Source organism: Lissotriton helveticus, chromosome 9 (assembly GCF_964261635.1).
Source record: "Lissotriton helveticus chromosome 9, aLisHel1.1, whole genome shotgun sequence".
NCBI lineage: Eukaryota > Metazoa > Chordata > Amphibia > Caudata > Salamandridae > Lissotriton > Lissotriton helveticus.
In genome coordinates, this window is record NC_136070.1 from 725,294,504 (window position 1) to 725,318,411 (window position 23,908).

Genomic DNA, 23,908 nt, shown 5'->3' on the forward strand with positions numbered 1-23,908 from the left:
CAGCACTACAACTCCCAACAGGCCCCCATGTCCACAGGGAGGGTGGTGGGGTGTGGGGTGTGTGAGAGACCAGCACTACAACTCCCAATAGGCCCCCATGTCCACAGGGTATGTGTGAGAGGTGGGTGGGGTGTGTGAGAGACCAGCACTACAACTCCCAAAGGCCCCCATGTCCACAGGGATGGTGGTGGGGTGTAGGGTGTGTGAGAGAGGTCACTGAAAAGTAATGTATGCCAATCAAAACATGTCATGTCCAAAGTATTGATCATCAAAACTTTTCCCCCACAGGTGATCGCAATTTGACTGGTGGAACCAGTAACCCGCCGCCACATTCTCCTCACTCACATCCAGGACTCTCTGGGGACGATGCCACAGCCAGCTCCGGTGCAGAGGAGGAAGCGTGCCAAAGCACACTGCCAGGGCCATCTGGCACACGGGAAATCCCTGCCTCCACAACCGTGGCCTGTGTCACTCCTGCAACACCTGCCACAGTGAGCTGTAGAACTACCACCACCACCTCCACCACCACCATTACCACCACTCCTGCCTGTGCCACCCTGCCTGACCCACCGCTAGACGCAGGGCCATCAACATCCCAGGCAAGCAGGGAGAGTGGACGGGAAAGGAGAGAGCCGAGGCAACATCCCCCCAAGCAGGAGTAACTCACACCGGCGAGCTGGGGAAGGACACCCACCCCATCCTGCCGCTGAGACACTGGAAGCCCTAGGCAGAGTCCAGGCTTCCTATGAGCGTGGGCAGGGACATGCTGATCGTGCACACCAGGACATGGTTGATAACACCAATGTGTTGCGGGCCATTGACAGCCGATTGGCCAATTAGTGGACCTCGTGGCCCAGCACACATCACTGTGGAGGGTATGGTTAGAACGCAACACCCCCCCCCCCTCAACCAAGTGTCCAGCCACCACGGTCAGCAACACCACCGCCACCTGTGCCCCTGGAGACGGATGTGGCCCCTGAGCAACCTGCCCCACAAGCTGACTCCGCACCCCCTCCAAGACGGAGGGGCCGTCCGAGGCCGGATGGAGGGGAGAGCAGTGGGGATGCTCCATCTACACGCTCCAAGAGGGGCCGACAATGACTCTAACACTGCCTGAGGCTGCCATCCACCCGCAAACTATCCTGTCCCACCACGCCAAGTATTGGCACAGGTCTGCTGGACTAGCCGGACATCACGCAATGTGGTGTCAGCACGGACATTTCATCTACCATGACCTTCAACTCACACTCCCCCACCCAACACTTACTTGTATATATCCACCAGCACCAATGCACAACCTGTAAATAAATTTCACTTACACACTCAATGATGTGTTGACTCCATGTTTATTCACATGATTGTCTCAGAAACAGACCTGACCAGGTGCAGGGAACCATGTCGTACAGAATCCTGCCGCTGTGGGAGTGACCTAGGGAAAATCAGAGACAGCAAACACACGTCAGGTAAGTGAATCACAACCATCACAACACACAGCAGTCTAAAAGTCCACAAATCACACCCATCACAAAGTCAGTGGATGAGAGGACACACATCATAGAGACTTGCATGTCCAGAGAAATAAACACACACACATGCAAACATAACATACCAGAACAGGCAGCTGATGAACACCACATCCACACACCACCAACAAACATACAAAACGCATTGTCAACCGGCACATGAGGTAGTCACTCACATTCAAGGGAAATAGCGATCAATGAGCTGACGCCTCTGGTCCACACCTTCCTCCTCAGCACTATCCTCATCAGTCGACATGGGTGGGATGGGAGGCCGAGGAACTTGTTGGTCTTCAGGGTCCAAGATCAGTTCAATGTTATTGCGCACTGCCAGGTTGTGGAGCATGCAGCAGGCAATCACGATCCTGCATACTTTGCCTGGTGAGTAAGGCAGGGCCCCTCCGGTCTTATCCAGGCACCGAAACCTGGACTTTAGCAGTCCAAAAGTACGTTCCACCACTCTATGTGTCCTTCGATGGGCATCATTGTAGCGCATTTCACTCGCTGTAGTAGGATTACGTATGGGACTGAGGAGCCAGGGCCGGTTTGGGTACGCCGAGTCGCCTATGTAGGGGGATGACAGACACAAATATCACAACCAGAATTGGTGGGTACCCCATGCCACACAGAAATCACAAATGTCCCCACAGCATACTCACCAACAAGCCACGCGTGTCCTGGATGCAGATTAGCCATCAGTTGGGGTACAATGCTGCTCCGCATGATGTGGGAGTCATGTGCGGAGCCTGGGAATCTTGCACACACATGGGAGATGATGTTGTCGGCCAGGCACACCACCTGCACGTTCAGCGAATGAAAGTGCTTCCTATTCCTATATACCGGCTCACGTGCCCGAGGTGGAATCAGAGCGATGTGTGTGCCATCAATGGAACCCACTACGTGTGGTATCTGGCCCAGTGCATAGAAGTCTGCTTTGACTGCTGCCAACTCTGCCGGCCGTGGGAAATGGATGTAGTCATCCTTGTACAGCATCATGGCTTTTAGAACATCCCGAAGTACCATGCTCAACATGGACTGTGACATCCCGCCGGCATGTCCAACTGTGTACTGAAAGGTGCCAGTAGCAAAAAAGTGTAGTGCCGCCATCACCTTAGCTGTGGGTGTAATGGAACCAGGATACGTCCTTCGTGGCTGCAGATGAGGAGACAATTGGGCTACAAGCTCCATCAATCTACGTCGATCTAGCCGGAATTTCCTGATCACCTCCTCGTCAACCATATCCTCCAGCACAGTGTATGGGCGATGGACATTTGGAGCCCTCCTGTGTGGGAGTAGACGTGATATAAGTCAACTTGCAAACAACGCATGGCTGTGCAACTCCATCACATGTAAGCCAACACTAGCAAGAAGATAAATGTTGTGGACAATAGATATGTGACATGTCAGAAAGTTACGACAATACGAAGTGCCCTATGAACAATGTGCTGCCACTAGCAACATGAAGTGCGTCAACTTGTACAATGCAACGTAGTCTCATGTCAACATTACTGCCAAGAAGACATGTTAGGACCCAATTTTGTAGAAGCCACATCACAGACACACATGGACATGCAAACACAACACAATAATGCTACACACACTCCATGTCATCATGCACCAATGACAACACAGACAATGGTGAGCATCCGCTCATTACATGCATGGTCAAACAGGCAACACACATACGCATACACAGAATGCATGTGGACCCCCACCATTGTTATTAGCACACATTAACTACACACTGACAACAGATTCAGAATGTGGCGAGACAGGCCTGATGTACTGTGTAGATGTGAAGTATTTGAAACCTGTGTAGGGAAATACAAGACGTCAACACGTCGACATGCACATGTGTAGCACATTGTGTGCACATCAATGGGCATAGTATGAACACACATGATATAGTGCATGACATATGCAGTTTTGCCAGCACGGTCACAACCCTCATAACGCAAGAGCCGCCTATACAGCACGGTGCAGCGGTCAAAATATTAACATAGGCGCCGCCATGGCGGTGCACAGATTCCGCGATTTCCTAATGGGCATACGCGCCCCGCGTTCCCTCTTCCCATTGGCTGCCTGTGCACGGACCGTCACGGTCACACATCGTCAACCGCATGTGCAAGCTTCCGTGACGGATGCTTCTCTTGCTACAATGTTCAATCAGTGGCGCCACCATGGCTGCGCACGCCTTCCGCAGGGGAGGTGCCGGCCAACAAATCCTTCTGAAGATGTCAATGGAGATGTCAGTTCATGACCCCCCTTACAGTCACGTTGCATCATCCACCGTTCACCGTCCGTGCCCGGCCCGGTCACCCACCGCCGGGCCTGGCCCGGTCACCCACCGCCGGGCCGGGCCGGTCACCCACCGTGGGTGAACGGGCCAGGCCGGCGGTTGGTGACCGGGCCTGGCCCGGCGGTGGGTGACCGGGCCTGGCCCGGCGGTGGGTGACCGGGCCTTGCCCGGCGGTGGGTGACCGGGCCTGGCCCGGCGGTGGGTGACCGGGCCTTGCCCGGCGGTGGGTGACTGACCTGGCCCGGCGGTGGGTGACCGGGCCTGGCCCGGCGGTGGGTGACCGGGCCTGGCCCGGCGGTGGGTGACCGGGCCGGGCACGGATGGTGTACGGTGGATGATGCAACGTGACTGTAAGGGGGGTCATGAACTGCCATCTCCATTGACATCATCAGAAGGATGTGTTGGCCTGCACCTCCCCCGCGGAAGGCGTGCACCGCCATGGTGGCGCCACTGATTGAACATTGTTGCAAAAGATGCAACCGTCGCGGAAGTGCGCACTTGCGGTTGCCGATGTGTGTCCGTGACGGCACGTGCACAGGCAGCCAATGGGAAGGGGTCACGCGGGGCGCGTATGCGCCATCGACAATGGCGGAAACAGTGCACCGCCACAGCAGGGCCTGTCATTGGGCCTTTTCCAATGAGGCATCCAGGGGGAACCAATAGCTGGCCACGTGTGCCACTGACATGGGCTCTGGTCCCTATATATGTGTGACTTTCAGAAGCACACATTCACTGCTTCGATCCAGTGCTGCCTGTGACCATCACCTCGACCTGCTGCTGCTGAGCTGACCTACGGCTGCTGCCTGTGACCATCACCTCGACCTGCTGCTGCTGAGCTGACCTACGGCTGCTGCCTGTGACCATCACCTCGACCTGCTGCTGCTGAGCTGACCTACGGCTGCTGCCTGTGACCATCACCTCGACCTGCTTCTGCTGAGCTGACCTACGGCTGCTGCTGTTGTGCCACAGTCCAGGACCTTGCCATGGAGGGAGTGCGAGAGAGCCGGTCGCGTCCCTTCACCGCAGCGGAGCTGGATGTCCCTGTGGAGGGTGTGCTCAGCCACTACCAACGGCTCTACGGTGCACCCGGACAGGTGGTAAGTACAGTGGTGTACATGTTGTTGGTCATGAGGTGTTCAGTGGCTCCTGTCTTCTGCAGGCCTGCCGGTGTGCTGTGGGACCTTTACATGTGTAGTGCTGAGCATGTCTGCATGTTGAATCGTGTTCCTGCGATGTTTGTGCATGTCATACTGTCCACTTACGTTACCCTCTTGTCTCCCAACATGGCAGGTGAAGCTGCACGTTCGCTAGGCCGTGTGGAGGACGATAGCACGTGATGTACGGGCAGTGGAGGGGTTCAATAGACGACACACACACTGCCACAAGCGCTGGGACGACATCTCCAGGCTTAGCAAGAATGTGGCGGAGATGACACTGGGGATGATTCCAAGATCTACACGTCTGGCCCGCCGCACCATGACCCCTCTTATGCACCGTATCATTGCTGTGACGCATCCTGACCTGTCCGCCCAGCTGAGTGGGGAACCACTGCAAAGTAGCGGTAAGCAGATTGTATGTGTATGTTACTTGGGCCTGCAATGCATGTATTGCTGCTCGGACACAGTAGTGGCTTCAGTGGTGCGTATGTTTAGCTGAAATACCATGCTGGTGCCATTAGCGGAGTAGGCGTTGGCATCCATGTCCGCCAGGTGGACAGCCCACTTGCTTGGTAGTTGAGGGTTCCAGGACATGCCGTTGAGGTCTGTGGTCCCATGGCATGACATGTGTGCAGATAGTAGGGGTGGGACGTGTGCAGGATGTGTGCCACATGTACAATGTATGTAATTGAATCCTAGATCTGTTGTCCTTCAGTACGTGTTTGTGGCACTTACTCACACCGCGTTTCTCTCTATTTCAGCTTTGGCAGAGGGCACTGACCCGCAGATGACGGAGATGAGTGGTGGCAAGGCTTCCGAATCAGAGGTCGCACACACGCAGACTGACACTGAAGAGGGCAGCCCCGGAGAGGGGGACAGGACCGTCCCTGAGGACTCGCATATGGAAACACCATTGCCCTCATCCTCAGAAAGTGTTGGTGAGTCCGCACTGTTGGCACAGACAGGGAGTGGGCAATCGACACCTTCAGTCGGGACACAGCACACAGGGCCCACACTGCCACCCACTGCAACATGTACTGCTCGTGCTCGCCAGAGGAGGGGGAGCAGAGTTGCCTTCGGTGCAGGAACCGCCGCCCCTGCCCCAGTGACACAAAGTGCACTTTGTGCAGAGGCTGTTGATCTGCTGCGACAGCTGTGTGTAGGGCAGACCAACATGATCAATGCATTCCAAGACCATGATAGGAAGTTGGGGCAGGTAGTGGCATTCATGGAGGGGATGCATGGCGATGTTGCTGGTCTCCACAGAACAGTTCAGTCATTGGCAAACACTGTGTCCTCAGCCATTGTACAGTCGCATAGACAGGGTGCTACTTCTGTACCACCATCCACACCACTTGATGTTACAGGGGAGAGTGAGTCTTCAGACCAGGCCTCTTATTCTGGTCATTACACTAGGAGCAGCCACAGGCAGCAAGGCAGGGCACGGAGGGCACAGACACCATCCCCTAAGCCTGTGATCTCTTTATCCGAAGACGACGTGTCCAACACTGGAGTTGACAGACAGGATCATGGAGGGGTGTGTATGGAAATGGATTCACATGCTACACAGCCATCCCCCACCAACGTGACTCCCAAGCAAAGGCCACCTCCCAAGAGCAGGGGCACTCCCAGGGACAAGGACAGTAACAAGGAAAGGCCACCTCCCAAGAGCAGGGACACTCCCAGGGACAAGGACAGTACCAAGGAAAGGCCACCTCCCAAGAGCAGGGACACTCCCAGGGACAAGGACAGTAACAAGGAAAGGCCACCTCCCAAGAGCAGGGACACTCCCAGGGACAAGGACAGTACCAAGGAAAGGCCACCTCCCAAGAGCAGGGACACTCCCAGGGACAAGGACAGTAACAAGGAAAGGCCACCTCCCAAGAGCAGGGACACTCCCAGGGACAAGGACAGTAACAAGGAAAGGCCACCTCCCAAGAGCAGGGACACTCCCAGGGACAAGGACAGTACCAAGGTGAGGGCACCTCCCAAGAGCAGGGTAGCTTCAAAGGACAAGGACAGTACCAAGGTGAGGGCACCTCCCAAGAGCAGGGTAGCTTCAAAGGAGAGGGACACTACAATGGACATGTCTGCACCCAGGGTCAGGGCACCAGAAAGGGATCAGGGACAGGACATCTCCGACGTCCAAGGCACATCCCATGGCCAAGGGTTCTCCCATGGACACGAGCACCATCAAGGACAGGCATATTTCACCCCTGGCTGCACTGAGGATGATGTTTAAGGAATGTACAACACATGTATCAGCGGTCGAGTCACCCCATACCTCTACTCCCATCCACGGCCCACTAAAGCAGAGGAAGGAGTACACTGTTGTTGCATCCCCCATTACACATGATGCAGAGGGCAGAAGGCAGGCCCACATCAAACGGCAGGCAGGGTCCAGCACGTCCCCAGAGAGCAGACCACCACAAGCACATGATACACCTTTGATGTCTGGTGATGCCACTCCACTTACCAGTCCAGGCATGTCCGGGGTACCCCTACGTTTCACAAAGAAACGGAGACACACACCAGTGAGACCTGAACACCCCAATGTCACTCCAGTACAGCTGTCCCCAGTTCCCAGAGCCACCCTGTCTTCTGGCCCATACAGCCCTGTGGCTCACCATTTAAGTGGTCCTTGTGGCTCTGCTGCTGTTCACTCACATGTGTCAGGTGCAGGCATGGTATTTGTTGGTCAGTGTACAGGGACATGTCCGGCAAGTGTGTCTGGTTCTAGGGCTCATGTGTCAGTGAGTAGATCGGTGGCTGTGTCTCACACTCCTGTTTCTAGTGCTGGCGGTGTGTCTGGGTCTATGGCACATGTGTCAGTCAGTAGATCGGTGGCTGTGTCTCACACTCCTGTTGCTGGTGCTGGCGGTGTGTCTGGGTCTATGGCACATGTGTCAGTCAGTAGATCTGTGGCTGTGTCTCACACTCGCTGGCGGTGTGTCCGAGGCGAGTTGTTCAAGCAGTCCACCAGATTCTGTGGTGTGAGGTCTAGTTGCCATCAGTCACATGTCATGTAAGTTTGTGTGTAGATTGACGAATGTAACCACCTACGTTTTGTTAATCTCCTTGTGACGGGTCGCTTGACACACGTTCTTGGCTAGCCAATGATGTACCTGCTCTGTTGTGCACAATGCCCTGTTGCTGTTCTGATACTGCATTCTGCCCTCTCGTTTACTGCCTCTGATGTACCTGCTCTGTTGGGCACAATGCCCTGTTGCTGTTCTGATACTGCATTCTGCCCTCTCGTGTGCTGCCAATGATGGACCTGCTCTGTTGGGCACAATGCTCTGTTGCTGTACTGATACTGCATTCTGCCCTCTCGTTTACTGCCTCTGATGTACCTGCTCTGTTGTCCACAATGCCCTGTTGCTGTTCTGATACTGCATTCTGCCATCTCACATGCTGCCAATGATGTACCTGCTCTGTTGTCCACAATGCCCTGTTGCTGTTCTGATACTGCATTCTGCCCTCTCGTTTACTGCCAATGATGTACCTGCTCTGTTGGGCACAATGCCCTGTTGCTGTTCTGATACTGCATTCTGCCCTCTCACGTGCTACCTCTGATGGACCTGTCCAGTGCAATGGACTGTTGATGCACTTAGCCCCTCTCACGTGCTGCCTCTGATGGACCTGTCCAGTGCAATGGACTGTTGATGCACTTAGCCCCTCTCACGTGCTGCCTCTGATGGACCTGTCCAGTGCAATGGACTGTTGATGCACTTAGCCCCTCTCACGTGCTGCCTCTGATGGACCTGTCCAGTGCAATGGACTGTTGATGCACTTAGCCCCTCTCACGTGCTGCCTCTGATGTACCTGCTCTGTTGTCCACAATGCCCTGTTGCTGTTCTGATACTGCATTCTGCCCTCTCGTTTACTGCCAATGATGTACCTGCTCTGTTGGGCACAATGCCCTGTTGCTGTTCTGATACTGCATTCTGCCCTCTCGTTTACTGCCAATGATGTACCTGCTCTGTTGGGCACAATGCCCTGTTGCTGTTCTGATACTGCATTCTGCCCTCTCACGTGCTGCCTCTGATGGACCTGTCCAGTGCAATGGACTGTTGATGCACTTAGCCCCTCTCACGTGCTGCCTCTGATGGACCTGTCCAGTGCAATGGACTGTTGATGCACTTAGCCCCTCTCACGTGCTGCCTCTGATGTACCTGCTCTGTTGTCCACAATGCCCTGTTGCTGTTCTGATACTTCATTCTGCCCTCTCACATGCTGCCAATGATGTACCTGCTCTGTTGTCCACAATGCCCTGTTGCTGTTCTGATACTGCATTCGGCCCTCTCGTTTGCTGCCAATGATGTACCTCCTCTGTTGGGCACAATGCCCTGTTGCTGTTCTGATACTGCATTCTGCCCTCTCGCGTGCTGCCTCTGATGGACCTGTCCAGTGCAATGGACTGTTGATGCACTTAGCCCCTCTCACGTGCTGCCTCTGATGGACCTGTCCAGTGCAATGGACTGTTGATGCACTTAGCCCCTCTCACGTGCTGCCTCTGATGGACCTGTCCAGTGCAATGGACTGTTGATGCACTTAGCCCCTCTCACGTGCTGCCTCTGATGTACCTGCTCTGTTGTCCACAATGCCCTGTTGCTGTTCTGATACTGCATTCTGCCCTCTCACATGCTGCCAATGATGTACCTGCTCTGTTGTCCACAATGCCCTGTTGCTGTTCTGATACTGCATTCTGCCCTCTCGTTTACTGCCTCTGATGTACCTGCTCTGTTGGGCACAATGCCCTGTTGCTGTTCTGATACTGCATTCTGCCCTCTCACATGCTGCCAATGATGTACCTGCTCTGTTGTTCACAATGCCCTGTTGCTGTTCTGATACTGAATTCTGCCCTCTCGTTTACTGCCTCTGATGTACCTGCTCTGTTGTCCACAATGCCCTGTTGCTGTTCTGATACTGCATTCTGCCCTCTCGTTTACTGCCTCTGATGTACCTGCTCTGTTGGGCACAATGCCCTGTTGCTGTTCTGATACTGCATTCTGCCCTCTTGTTTACTGCCTCTGATGTTCCTGCTCTGTTGGGCACAATGCCCTGTTGCTGTTCTGACACTGCATTCTGCCCTCCCACGTGCTGCCAATGATGGACCTGCTCTGTTGGGCACAATGCCCTGTTGCTGTACTGATACTGCATTCTGCCCTCTCGTTTACTGCCTCTGATGTACCTGCTCTGTTGTCCACAATGCCCTGTTGCTGTCCGATACTGCATTCTGCCCTCTCGTTTACTGCCAATGATGTACCTGCTCTGTTGGGCACAATGCCCTGTTGCTGTTCTGATACAGCATTCTGCCCTCTCACGTGCTGCCAATGATGGACCTGCTCTGTTGAGCACAATGCCCTGTTGCTGTACTGATACTGCATTCTGCCCTCTCGTTTACTGCCTCTGATGTACCTGCTCTGTTGGGCACAATGCCCTGTTGCTGTTCTGATACTGCATTCTGCCCTCTCGTTTACTGCCTCTGATGTACCTGCTCTGTTGGGCACAATGCCCTGTTGCTGTTCTGATACTGCATTCTACCCTCTCACGTGCTGCCAATGATGGACCTGCTCTGTTGGGCACAATGCCCTGTTGCTGTACTGATACTGCATTCTGCCCTCTCGTTTACTGCCTCTGATGTACCTGCTCTGTTGTCCACAATGCCTAGTTGCTGTTCTGATACTGCATTCTGCCCTCTCGTTTACTGCCTCTGATGTACCTGCTCTGTTGGGCACAATGCCCTGTTGCTGTTCTGATACTGCATTCTGCCCTCTCGTTTACTGCCTCTGATGTACCTGCTCTGTTGGGCACAATGCCCTGTTGCTGTTCTGATACTGCATTCTGCCCTCTCACGTGCTGCCAATGATGGACCTGCTCTGTTGGGCACAATGCCCTGTTGCTGTACTGATACTGCATTCTGCCCTCTCGTTTACTGCCTCTGATGTACCTGCTCTGTTGTCCACAATGCCCTGTTTCTGTTCTGATACTGCATTCTGCCCTCTCACATGCTGCCAATGATGTACCTGCTCTGTTGTCTACAATGCCCTGTTGCTGTTCTGATACTGAATTCTGCCCTCTCGTTTACTGCCAATGATGTACCTGCTCTGTTGGGCACAATGCCCTGTTGCTGTTCTGATACTGCATTCTGCCCTCTCACGTGCTGCCAATGATGTACCTGCTCTGTTGGGCACAATGCCCTGTTGCTGTACTGATACTGCATTCTGCCCTCTCGTTTACTGCCTCTGATGTACCTGCTCTGTTTGGGCACAATGCCCTGTTGCTGTTCTGCTACTGCATTCTGCCCTCTCGTTTACTGCCTCTGATGTACCTGCTCTGTTGGGCACAATGCCCGGTTGCTGTTCTGATACTGCATTCTGCCCTCTCACGTGCTGCCAATGATGGACCTGCTCTGTTGGGCACAATGCCCTGTTGCTGTACTGATACTGCATTCTGCCCTCTCGTTTACTGCCTCTGATGTACCTGCTCTGTTGTCCACAATGCCCTGTTGCTGTTCTGATACTGCATTCTGCCCTCTCGTTTACTGCCTCTGATGTACCTGCTCTGTTGAGCACAATGCCCTGTTGCTGTTCTGATACTGCATTCTGCCCTCTCGTTTACTGCCTCTGATGTACCTGCTCTGTTGGGCACAATGCCCTGGTGCTGTTCTGATACTGCATTCTGCCCTCTCACGTGCTGCCTCTGATGGACCTGTCCAGTGCAATGGACTGTTGATGCACTTAGCCCCTCTCACGTGCTGCCTCTGATGGACCTGTCCAGTGCAATGGACTGTTGATGCACTTAGCCCCTCTCACGTGCTGCCTCTGATGTACCTGCTCTGTTGTCCACAATGCCCTGTTGCTGTTCTGATACTGCATTCTGCCCTTTCACATGCTGCCAATGATGTACCTGCTCTGTTGTCCACAATGCCCTGTTGCTGTTCTGATACTGCTTTCTGCCCTCTCACGTGCTGCCAATGATGTACCTGCTCTGTTGGGCACAATGCCCTGTTGCTGTTCTGATACTGCTTTCTGCCCTCTCACGTGCTGCCAATGATGTACCTGCTCTGTTGGGCACATTGCCCATGCTCTTGGATTTTCTGATATTATGCACCTATTATGTTGAATAAAGCTAATGAATCATGTTTTGTGGTTTGTCGCTGTCATACCTGGTTGTGTACTTCAATTGTGTATATTTTGGTGCGTTCGTCAATGTATTTCCTGTGACATGACACTCCCCTTCCCAACGTCACAGCCCTGCCAGGTTCTCCCCTTCCGGAAGTAAATGGTGTGTAGCGTACCTGCGTCGTCGTCGATGATGGTCCATGACTTGCTGGTGGAGGATCGCGAAGAGTATCGGAAAAGCGTGTAGCGCTGAGTCCATGTGGGCGAGCTGCTTGTGGTGGGTATCTCTGCAATGTGTTGTGTCTTCGCTGTGGGGAATCCGCCGTGTTCAGGCAGGTTGTTTTTCCGCAGCGTTTTTTTGTGTGTTTTCCACCATCGTGATTTGGGGCACGGTCGGAGACGTCATTCCGTACGGCGGTGTCTCTGGATTGGTTACGTCCGCCGCGGGGTCGGGTGTAGTTCCGCGGCGGTGCGTTCTCTTCCGCCGCGTACGGAGTTTTGACAGTTTTTCCCATCCTAATATGGCGGTCGGACTGTCCGCGGCAGGCGGACGGAAGAGGGCTTTTTCCGCCTACTCCAGGACGGCGGACGGCCTTCCGTCCGCCATCCTAATGAGCCCCTAAGTTTGTTTCTTTCCTTCTACTAGAGCGGTGCTCCTAGTACCTGAGCTGGTGCCAGGTGAGGTGGGGCTTTTCCCTTCTGCCTAATAGGTGAGTGAACACAAACAATTACTGTATATGGTAGACTTTATTGCCCATATGTGGCTGGCATTTAAGAGCTAGCGTGTAGAACAAAAAACTAAAAATGTTGTTTCTTGATTCTAGCACATTGGTAGAGTTACTGACTGTGCGTTCTTGGTCTTTCTTTTTATGTATCTGGAATCTCTCCTGCCGTGTGAAGTCAGGAGGAAGAAAAAATATATTGCACTTCTCAGGTGATATAATTTCTTTTATACATTTAGCAGTAGTATTAATGGTCCTGAGGAAGCAGCAGGAGACCCTTCTGGCTCCGAGTGTCTGCAGAAACATGTCGACCTAAGATTCTTATTGGTAGTTATTTGTTACACTACTATTGCACTGTTTTTATTGATTTGGGAGTGAAGGGGTGCATAATAAACTTTTTTCCCCTAGCACTATCCAATTTTAGAGTACTTTCACCATTGCACTTTCACTATAGTTAGCACTGCTATTCAGTTCCTTTAGAGACACATTAATTCATATCTTAGCCTTGTTTTCACTGATATACCCCAGATTAGGTTTAGAACATCTTCCGATCTGTTATGGGTATCAGTTCCCTCAAAGTTTGAGAGTACCCAGATGATGAAGGGCGGTCTCGATGGGGGACTGATGGGAACTCTTTCACGCTGAGGAGTCTCCCCCGGCAAGATCTCACTGTTTGATTTTGAACACATTGTTATGAAGGATACATAATTTAGTTAGCCCTGTGACCCACTGCTATTTTTTGTTGGTGTATAAAATTGCATCTTACCTGTGCTTCGATGTATGCTATGCGGAGAAGAATGCGTGTTGGACGTCTGTCTTACACTACCATCAGCAGTACCAATGGATATCGATACTTTGCTAGGTCCGGTAACGACTCATGCATCGTGTTGTCCCCAGCGGCTACCTATTCTGATGACAGCATTCGTTGAGACTACACCACTATGAGTAGGTGGCGGTGAAGTACGAGAGGAAAGCAGCACCAAACAGGTACAACCTTCTGTGAGCATTGCTGATCCTGACATCGATGATAGCAACTATTCTCACATATGCACAATTTCAGCATTTTCGAACTTGGTCGAACTTTCACCTGATGTTGTAGACCAATTTTTAGCAAGTCTGTCTGAAATGATGTTCTCCCCTGAACAAAAAGAATAACTTTTTAAACAACGAGCACACAGCGTTCCTGAACTCTGAATTAGGCCTTCAGTTTTTGATAAACACAGCTACTGAAAACATTTGGAACTATTTTTTCCCCTGAAAGCAAAATTATTTTTTTTTTCACTTCCAAAATATTTACCCTCTTTCTGGCACAAAATACTCTGCTTAAAGTAGAACTATTCTTATAGAACAGAGCTTCTATTTTAGGAACTCTAGAACAATATTTTACCTCAGCCTCTAGCACATGTATAGCATTTGCATAAATATGTGTTGGAATGGTCTCGACCTTCTTTTCTGTATTCAGAGCCATTTCATGTGTAATTTTCGCAATTCATTCAGCTGATATATATATGCATTTAACTGAATGATAACACTGCTTGAAAAGCGTACAGTACCAATACTCATTTTCGTGTATTTGCCATATACCATTTCAAATGCAATTTATGTATTTTGGGGTGGGTTGGAAAACACACATGCATCGTTATGTTTAATATTGCTTAGTTTTTAGTAATGATGGACATTCATTCGTGGAGTGGGTGTTGTTTTTCTATCTAGGACCCTAATTCGATATTCCCGATTTATGCCCTTATGTGGCTATAATAAATAATAGCCTTATAGAGGCATAAGAATCATATCCATATTTAGTAATAGCCCATGCAGTCCAAATACGGCAAGGCTACTCCCCTAGACTCCTAGAAAGTACAACGCGATCTTTAAACAAACCAAGCCTCCAGCAGCCCGGGAAATACCCCTGCTCTTGTTTTGATTTGCACAAGAACTCCTAGAGTCAGAAAGAACTGTTAGTTCTTGGTGACGTCTTATGTCCAACCTTACGTCAAATCCGGTACCTTTCAGGTATAAATATACCAACGTTGCCTTAAGCAAACACACGGTGGTTTGGAGCAGAGCGGCATCTACTTATCGGAAGCCCAGCTGATGCGAGGAGCCTAAGGAAGTCGCCCTCCCTTTTGACGCACTGAGAGAGACGCTGTCTTTTTCTCCAGCTGAGAAAATCCAGCTCCGGTGTTTCCAGCCACCCTTGCGGGTTGCTGGGATATCGAGTCCTGAGAGAGAGATACAAGACCTCCTTCATTCTAAGAACCAAGGTACGGAGCTGACTAAACCCTTAAGAGAATTCTTGATTCAGATCCTTGGCAAAAACCTAACTTAACTTAAACTGCAACTTACTTACTCCTTCCCACGTATTAGGCTTAGGTCAGGTACACCGGGGTAGGCGTAGATTAGAAGCACCAGTTGAGTACGTTAGTCAATGTTTTTATGTATATGTATGTATATATTTTATCCATTTTAAAGTATCATATGGCTAAGAAACCATATCAATGCTTTTACAGTATTATTTCATAATACTCCTTTTACTGTACGCACGTTACTTCATGTTAAGTATTGCAATTGTGGCAATTCATTTCTCTTGCATGAGAAAGAAGACTGCTCAATAAATAACATCTTTTATTGAAAACGCCCGTCTCTCTATTTCTCTGCACTCTGGTGAAACTAAGTATGCACGATTGACTGAGTGAAATAACCGTCTATTGTTTTCACACGACTCTAGAGATAAACTCTTTATTCTGAGGGAGCAAAGTTGTCATGTTTATGCGGTTGTCAGAAGCTAATCCCTTCTTGTCTAAATCCGGAGAGTTAACTCTTCCCTGAACATTCGAGAAAGTTTCTAGTGACCTCTGAGCTAGCTGGCAAAACTAATTAAGTCTAATATAGTCAGTAGAGACCTAGTCGACCTCAGTCCTACGTCTACACTGCTGTTTATATTATTCCAATGCGCAGAGCCTATTGGGAATATAGGAACTACACTACAACGGAGCCAGCGACGGAGTCAACGACAGAGTCGGTGACGAGTCGGTTGCTTTCCCCCTCTGTGGCAACTGAATCCACGGTTCCAGAGGCGGTACCCAGAGGTAGGTGAAGTCTTTGCGGTCTCTTTGACTTCAGAACAGGAGGCAAGCTCTACTTCAAGCCCTTGGAGATACTCAGCAACAAGTAAAGAAAGTTTAGTCCAGTCCTTTCACTGCCCAAGGCAGAAGCAGCAACTGCAGGCCAACCCAACCAAGCAACAACACAGCAAAGGGGCAGTACTCCTCTAGGCAGTTCTTCCAGCTCTTCTTCTTGGCAGGTTCCTTGATTCCAGTGAGTTCTACAGTTCTGGGCCCCAATATTTATACTCAGTTTCTCTTTGTGCTTTTTGGCAGAGAGTGCCTGTGCCAAGCCCAAACCAGTTCCATTCTCTCTGGCCCAGCTTCCTGGCAGGAGGTGGTGACAGCATTGTCCAAGACACACCAGGCCCATTCAGGTGCCAGGAAATCTCCTCCCACTACTATAAATACAGCCCAGGTCTATTCAGCACAGCCCTGACTCATCCAGGAAAGGATGGACACACCTTGACCCCCCAGTGGCTGTCTGATGAAAATGCACATCCACAGCCCCTGTCACTCCAAAGCCAGACAGTCAATCCACAAACCCAGCAGAGACACACAGGGTGGCTAAGCAACAAAATACCTACTTTCTAAAAGTGCTATTTCCAAACGCAGAACATATAAATCATCTTTACTAAAAGATTCATGTTTATATTCTGAGTTCAGGCATACTAAAACCCATTTCTCCATCGTGTCCCAATGGGAACATATGCTTGTAAGATGTTATAAGTAAACTCCCATTCCATCCTATGGGACAAATAGCCTTTCCATAGTGAAAAATGAAACACACTGTAATTCACTGCCAGGACATGTCACACCCACCAGTACATGTCCTACCTTTAATATACATGGCACCCTGCCCACAGGAGTACCTTGGGCCTAACTCAGGGGTGACTTACATGTAAGAAAAGTGAAAAATAGGGCCTGGCAAGTGGGTGCACTTGCCAGATCAACATGGCAGTTATAAACTGCACACACACACTGCAGTGTCAGATCTGAAAACCCTTTTCAAGGCTGCTTTGGTGAATGGCACAATCAGTGCTACAGGCCCACCAGCAGCATTTGATTTACAGGCCCTGGCACCCTCAGTGCACTTTACTTGGGACTTACTAACAAGTCAAACATGCCAATCATGGAAACACCATTCCATAATACAATTTACAATAGGAGCACTTGCACTTTAACCCTGAACGGCAGTGAGAAAGTGCGCAGAGACACTAAACCAGATAAAAAAGTCAAAACTATGATGTCAGAAAGGAAAAAAACGGGGGAAACATGCCAAAATATGCCAGGTCTAACAGGCGCATTTATGGTTGTCGATAGTTGTTGATGATGAGGAGTACCAGTTTGAAGACCTCTGCTCTAGGGTCATGTTTGTGCTATATACAACTTTAAAAATAAATAAAATAGTAGCTCCTCTCTCATTTTAATGGGTCTCGCTGGGCCTGGATCCTTCTAAGCTGTGTAGGCGTCCAATGCCCAGCACCATTCCTGTGGTTTGCTATGGCTCAAGCAGGTTAGCGAAGGTTATGCGGACCCAGCCACTGTCCCCCTCTGATTTCACAACGGCGTGTTCTCATCCCTGGTCGTGCCGGCAATACCGCCTTTATTTTCCAGTACAGGCACGGTGGGGTGGAGTGGACTCGCACCACTTCACAGGTCTCTCGCTTCAGGTGTTACGCTTTATTTCTGGGCCTCTTCCCCCATCGCCTTCCTCCGCATCTGTAGGCTCTTGCGGGCCGCGCTATGTTATTCCAGGCCGCATGGCCCTCTGGGCTCCCAGTGCAGCGCATGGATTCTCACCACTTCCCCCACTTCCTGTCTCACTTCATTTGTCTTGACGCGTGGTTTCCGTTCGCGGTTCACCTCATGAAGCGCTCCCTGTCTGGTTATCGATGTGCGCCAGGGCGATGCTGTCACTTGTCTCCCCTCTAAAGGTAATCCGGAACTGCACATGTAGAGGCGGCACGCACCAGGATCGCTGACGCTGGCCTGCTGGATAATATTACTCAGTCTGTTGTGCTCACCCGCGTTACATGATGAGTCCCTCCGGCGCATTCCTGCCTCCAGCACTCAGGCAGACTTCACTATTGTCCGGTATCAGCCCTCTTTGTTTAGTGGTGAGCGCTCCGGGCAGCCATTTTGCCTTGCCGCTCTGACTGACGGCGGTTCCTTATTACTTTCGCCACTGTCTGTGGAGCACTATTGCTCCGATCTGTATCTCTCGTCTACCACAGCACTCAATACTGTACTTTAGGGCCTCCTATGCCTGCCCATATGATGGATTCTGTAGGCTTAGCTGTCCAGCCGGCAGAGCTACACTAATGTGCAGCCATCTTGCTGTGGGCTCTCTAGCGCCCCCCAAAACTTCCTAGTTAAAATGCAGGAAGGTTTCAAGTCTATTAAGGACTTGGAGGCCAGGATTATGCATTAATTTCTTCACTTTTATTAAACAGCATGTTCAAAGATAAAAAGTAAAAACACCACTAAACGTACTACAAAGCCCATGAACCACAGGGAGTAATGAAGCAGAATCTAGTTTTACCATATAGTGCCCCAGGCCCATTCTGTCCACATCTGAAGCATGAGAGTCTCAATTGTCCCTGCCAGCCCATAGACAGGGTTGTACTAAAATTGTCCACACTGCCTTGCGCATCTACAGAGGCAGTTGGCCTCACACCCTCCTGTAACTTCAGATGTATCTCTCCTATGAAGGCCAATAACCTCAGGTCACTGTCTTTCTGATGAACAAGTCTCCGAGCCCTTGTTATCTGCGTGTACATCTTTCTGAACATCAAGAAGATGTAGTAAAACAGGATGCATCTGTCACCTAGAAGAACAAGATGGGCTAAGAGTAGGAGTGGGGGCCAACTGGGACTTTCCGCAGCTTTGGAAACTAAGACAGCGACAGGGCTTCAAATAAACAATAGCTTAAGGAGCTTTCGCCATAAAGCTTCCGAGAAGTGATGAAAATAGTTTTTAATAAAATATGCAACTTTTTGTTATGTTCTGCGGGCAAACACCTGCTAAAGCTAGATCTTGCGGTCAGCGGGTCCTCATTAAAAGTGTATAAAAGGGCCACTTACCGGCTGTCGGAGGGATGGTCAGAAGCGAGGAGGCCGTATGGGGTCAATAGTGAGGGTTTCTTTGTCTTTCACAGTACAATGATAAGGCAAACAGCTAGGGTGAAATAGCAATGTAAAGTCAGACGCAGAGTGACGTGGTAGACAGTCCGGGGATGAGTACTCCTCTCTTCTGGGTGCTTCGAAACCTATTACGGGTTTCTGGTGGTCTTCCAGGTCTTGAGAAACCTATTACTGGTTTCTGGGGTTCTGCCCGGTTCTTCGGAGGCACCTCAAACAACAGAGAGTGGCGTCAGAGTCTACCCTTTTAATACTAAGGGATACCATCCCCAAAACCACGTGAGTGCTACATAAGATGGGTTCGTGTAGGATATTTTTACAATAGGGAATGTTATAAGGGAAAGTAGAAGGTATTATTCTAAGGCCCGGCGTGTGCTAAAATAAGTGGGGCACTTTACTCGTGCCCGAATGTGTGGACAAGTATCGGGGAGAGGCATGAAGCAGTTTACGCGGTCTGAATATGTGGCAACTATCAGGGTGAGGCGTGAAACAAAGAAACTTGCCGTCAAAACCCGCCCTTTCCCCAGGTTAACTTCTCACCAACTGCAACCTCTCTCCCCTTCCCTAAGCCCTTGTACCGTCACGTACCGCTAATAGTCACAACTCTCCTGAGTTGTGGCGGCTCGTGTGTCCTCCGGGCTCCACCAGTCTTCACTCCAGCTCTCCGGCTCTTCGTCTTCGGTTTCCTCGGTTTCGAAGTCGGCGTTCTCCCTCGGCGACTCCTGGATCTTCCGGTTATCTTCTTCCTGTGTCTCCTCTTCAGTCGCGCCCAATGGTGTCTCTCCTTCCCTCTTTAGCCGTGGCTGCTCTTCTGTGCGGAGCCCTGATTGGTCACGTAAGGCGTCTGACCCGCCTCCCAAGGAGCGAGTTGTATCCAGGTTCTTTCCAGAAGGCTGCGGGAGGAGGGAAGCTTCGCGTATTAGCAATGGTGATCCGGTACTAGTTTCGTCCTCATTCTCATAGTGGTAGGGAATCCACGTTATGTCTTTTGGGTTATGTACACAGGTACGGATGGGGGCGGGGCCACCCTCACATCCCCTTCCCTAACTTTCTTGTCTACATGAAATGGTTCACAGGGATACCGGGACATAAAATCGGCATTTGCATGGTCTTTGCCTTTCCTATGATGTACAGTGTATCTAAAAGGCTGTAGGGCTAGAAACCACCTAAAAATCCTTTGATTCTGTCTTTTGTTTCGAGAAAGCCACTCAAGGGGCGCGTGATCGGTGTATAGTAGGAACTCTCTTCCATCTAAATAATATCGGAGAGCTTCCACAGCCCACTTAATGGCTAGAGCCTCTTTTTCAATGACTGCATACTTGGATTACCTTGGAAAAAGTTTCCGACTTATAAAGAGTATGGGATGTTCCTCCCCATGTGTCACCTTCTTGCGATAGTACTGCTCCAATACCATTATCAGAGGCATCTGTTTGTAATATGAATGGTTTCTCATAGTTAGGATTGGTAAGGACTGGCTTAGAAGTAATAACCTGTTTAAATTGATGGAATGCGCCTAGTTCTAAAGGTGAGGCGTTTCTCAAACTTTTTTCGTTCTGACTTGTCTTCCTTAAAAGATTGGTTAAAGGACTGGCTATGTCAGAAAAATTAGGAATGGATCATCTATAATAACCAAGTAGGCCTAGAAAGGCTCGGAGGTCCTTTTTACTCTTAGAGAAGGGGAATTGGGCTATCGCTGCAACTTTCTCTTCTTGTGGTCTCATGCAGCCCCCTCCCAAAAGAAACCCTAAGTACTTCACTGATTTAGAGGCTAATGCCTAGATGCATCATTCAGAATTGCATTTGCAAACGGTGCGAATCGCATAATTCGGCCGTTTGCGAATGCAATTCATGGTTTTGGGATGCATCAAGTTTTAAGTGTTTTTCGCATTTTTAGGAATTGCTAAAGTCTTTGCGATTTCTTTAAAAAAATTGCTATAGTTGCGAATCACATTTTTTTGCGAGAAAATGCTATGCATGAAATGTCGCAATTTGCGAATTTTTAAGAAATCGCAAATTGGAATTCTTAAAATTAGAAGAAGTCAAACCTGGTGCTAATTTCACTAACTTTTTTCACTACAGCTGTTAATCATCAGTACTGCATATAAGGACCTCATAGACCATGAATTTGCTTTTCAGAATGGCAGCACTTTTCTTTTTGGCTCGCAGGCAGAGGTTGAGAGTAGCTGCAGGATGGAGGAGAAGGCTCATACAAGAGAGAATCTTCAGAGTGCGCATAACCTTACTAGGGCAGACTGAATCTGAGATTTTTGCTAAGTATAGGCTCAATGCTAATTTAATTTTAGATTTAATTCAAGAATTGGACCCAATTTTGCAGAGGCAAACACGCAGGACACAAGCTATACCAACCCATGTGCAGGTATTGTGTTCACTGCACCTCCTTGCTTCAGGGTCATTTCAGGGTGTAATAGCTATTGCTGGTGGTGTCTCCCAGAGTTCACTTTCCAGATTTTTTAATGCCTTCCTAAATGCCATGTTACAAAGAATAAGGTATCATATAAAATTTCCAAACACACAACAGGATTTGATGAAAACCAAATTAGATTTCTATCAAATGGCTCAATTTCCACATGTCATTGGCTGTGTAGATGGCACACATGTTCCCATTTGTCCACCCTCTGAAAATGAGTATATTTTTCGCAACAGGAAATGCTTCCATTCCCTTAACATTCAAGCCATTTGTAATTCAAAAACTAATATCACAGACATAGTTGCTAGTTACCCTGGAAGTGCCCATGACTCCTACATTTTTAGACACAGTGCTATTCATGCTAGACTGCTTGCAGGTCAATTTGGAGATGGATACTTGCTGGGTAAATATGCTTTTGAAAATTGTAACACACTTTTTCTTCATCTGGACACATTTTTTCCTTGCAAGTGTAAATGTTTGATTCTTCTTTTTATAGGTGATAGTGCCTATGCAGTGAGGTCTTACATTTTAACTCCATACCTAAATTCAACTTCCAGGAAAGAGCAGCATTACAACCAGGCTCACATAACAACCAGGAATGTGATAGAGAGGACCTTTGGTGTGATGAAATCACGCTTTTGCATACTACATAAGACAGGTGGAGCATTGCAATATCAGCCAGACATTTGTTGCAAAATAGTAGCCGCATGTGCAATGCTGCACAACCTAGCAACTGAGAGAGGCATAGAACTTGATGAAGATGTTTTACCTCAAAATGACAATCAGCCTCCACAACCACAAGCAAGAGCACATGGTCCAGAGGCAGCAGAGGGGAGAAGGGCAGAGATCACACAACATTACTTCTGAATGAGGTAGGATGGACACACTGATTTATTTGGTTTTCAAAAAAACGAAATTTTTATTTCAAAATCAAAATAAATGCATTCACTTAATGGACTTCAAATGTATCACCAAGATTTCACTTTTGTTTAAGTCAGAAATTATAAAATGAAAATCATGAAACCATAAACCACTTGGACATTATCAATAACAAGCAAAAGGCATCACAGACATAATGTCATTTCTTACGTCCACGCACTCCTAATGCCTTCCCTGCATTTTTCCCACTTTGCATGGCCATGTTATTTGCATCATTCTGCTTTCTATTGCTACGGCGTGTGCCAGTTAAGCAATGCTCAAGTGTGCCACTCACAGCACTGCCGGCTCCACTCTCCTCCATTAGTAGTTGTTTTTCTGGTGATCCATTGCTATGTGATTTTCCAAAGGGTCATGGATAGTCCCCAATCCCTTGTGAATGTGTTCAAATGTTTTCATCAAAAGTACCTGGGTGGAAAGGGTCTGTTTGCAGAGCCTAGTTGTACAATTTGAAAGGCGAGACATTTGCCTGTTATGAGCCTGCATGTTGTTCATTAGTCGCAGCTGCCTTTTTTCACTTATAATTTGCTGGTTTTGCATCAATGAGCACATGCTCTCTAAAGAAGTGGCAATGCGGTCAAGCTTCACTGAAGATGTTTCATGGCCTGTCTTTATTACATTAATCATTTTATTCATACTGTTGGATAAAGAACCCATTTGTTTGCTGATATGTCCAAGTTTACCTTTGATTATTCTAATGTCTTTGCCTTGCAGGCGCTGTACCTTGAGGATTTTGTCTTCAACAAGACTGCCAGTGATGGGACCCTCCGCAAATCGACCACTATCTGTTGCATGACCACGGCGTAAAGAAAACTGCTGAAGTCTCCTTCGCCTACTCAGCCTTCTGTTTGTGACTGTTGGAGTAGTTTGAGGTTGCCTTTCAGCAACATTATCATTGTGCTCTGCTTCAGAATCAGTTTGCAGCAGTTGACGCACTCTCTGTCTTTCACCTGTCTGAGAATGTAATGCTGATATGGTAGGGGCATTTCCCTCATCTCTTTCTTGAGCTTCTTGGGTGCTGAAATCCCTCAAATCCCGCTCAATTAATTCCTGAAGTGTTCTATGGTTAAAAAAATACAAACATGATGTTATTTAAAGTTTGCACTTTCCAAAAAGTAATTAATAAAAATTGAGATTCTATACAATAACATGATCCCAGTCTACTTCTTTATATTTCTTCTTTGTTAAAAATGTTATATTTAAAATTCTTGTTTGTGTAAATGAAGGACTGATTCAAACTACAACTCCCATGATGCACTGCTTCCAATTTCCAAACAGTAAATAACTTTTTTTTGAAAAATGAAGAAAAGATATCCTACACTACTGAAATACAATTCTGCAAGTACAACTACTTTCACAAGACTCTTGCAATTTCTAGGCTCCATTCAGAAAACAAAAACAATTAACAATTCACTTACCTTCAGAAGGGTTTGGAATCTCTGAAGTATCAATGTCTATCACTCCAACTACAG

At 49.1% G+C, this 23,908-nt stretch overlaps 1 long non-coding RNA gene across 1 annotated transcript in view; it reads left to right on the forward strand.

The window, feature by feature from the left end:
* LOC144781822 (uncharacterized) overlaps positions 1 to 23,573 on the forward strand; it is a 120,349-nt gene extending 96,776 nt beyond the window's left edge. Inside the window, exon 3 of the long non-coding RNA XR_013601072.1 lies at positions 23,151 to 23,573. This is a non-coding gene — a long non-coding RNA (uncharacterized LOC144781822). The remainder of the gene's footprint in view (positions 1 to 23,150) is intronic.
* The last annotated feature ends 335 nt before the right edge of the window (positions 23,574 to 23,908 follow it).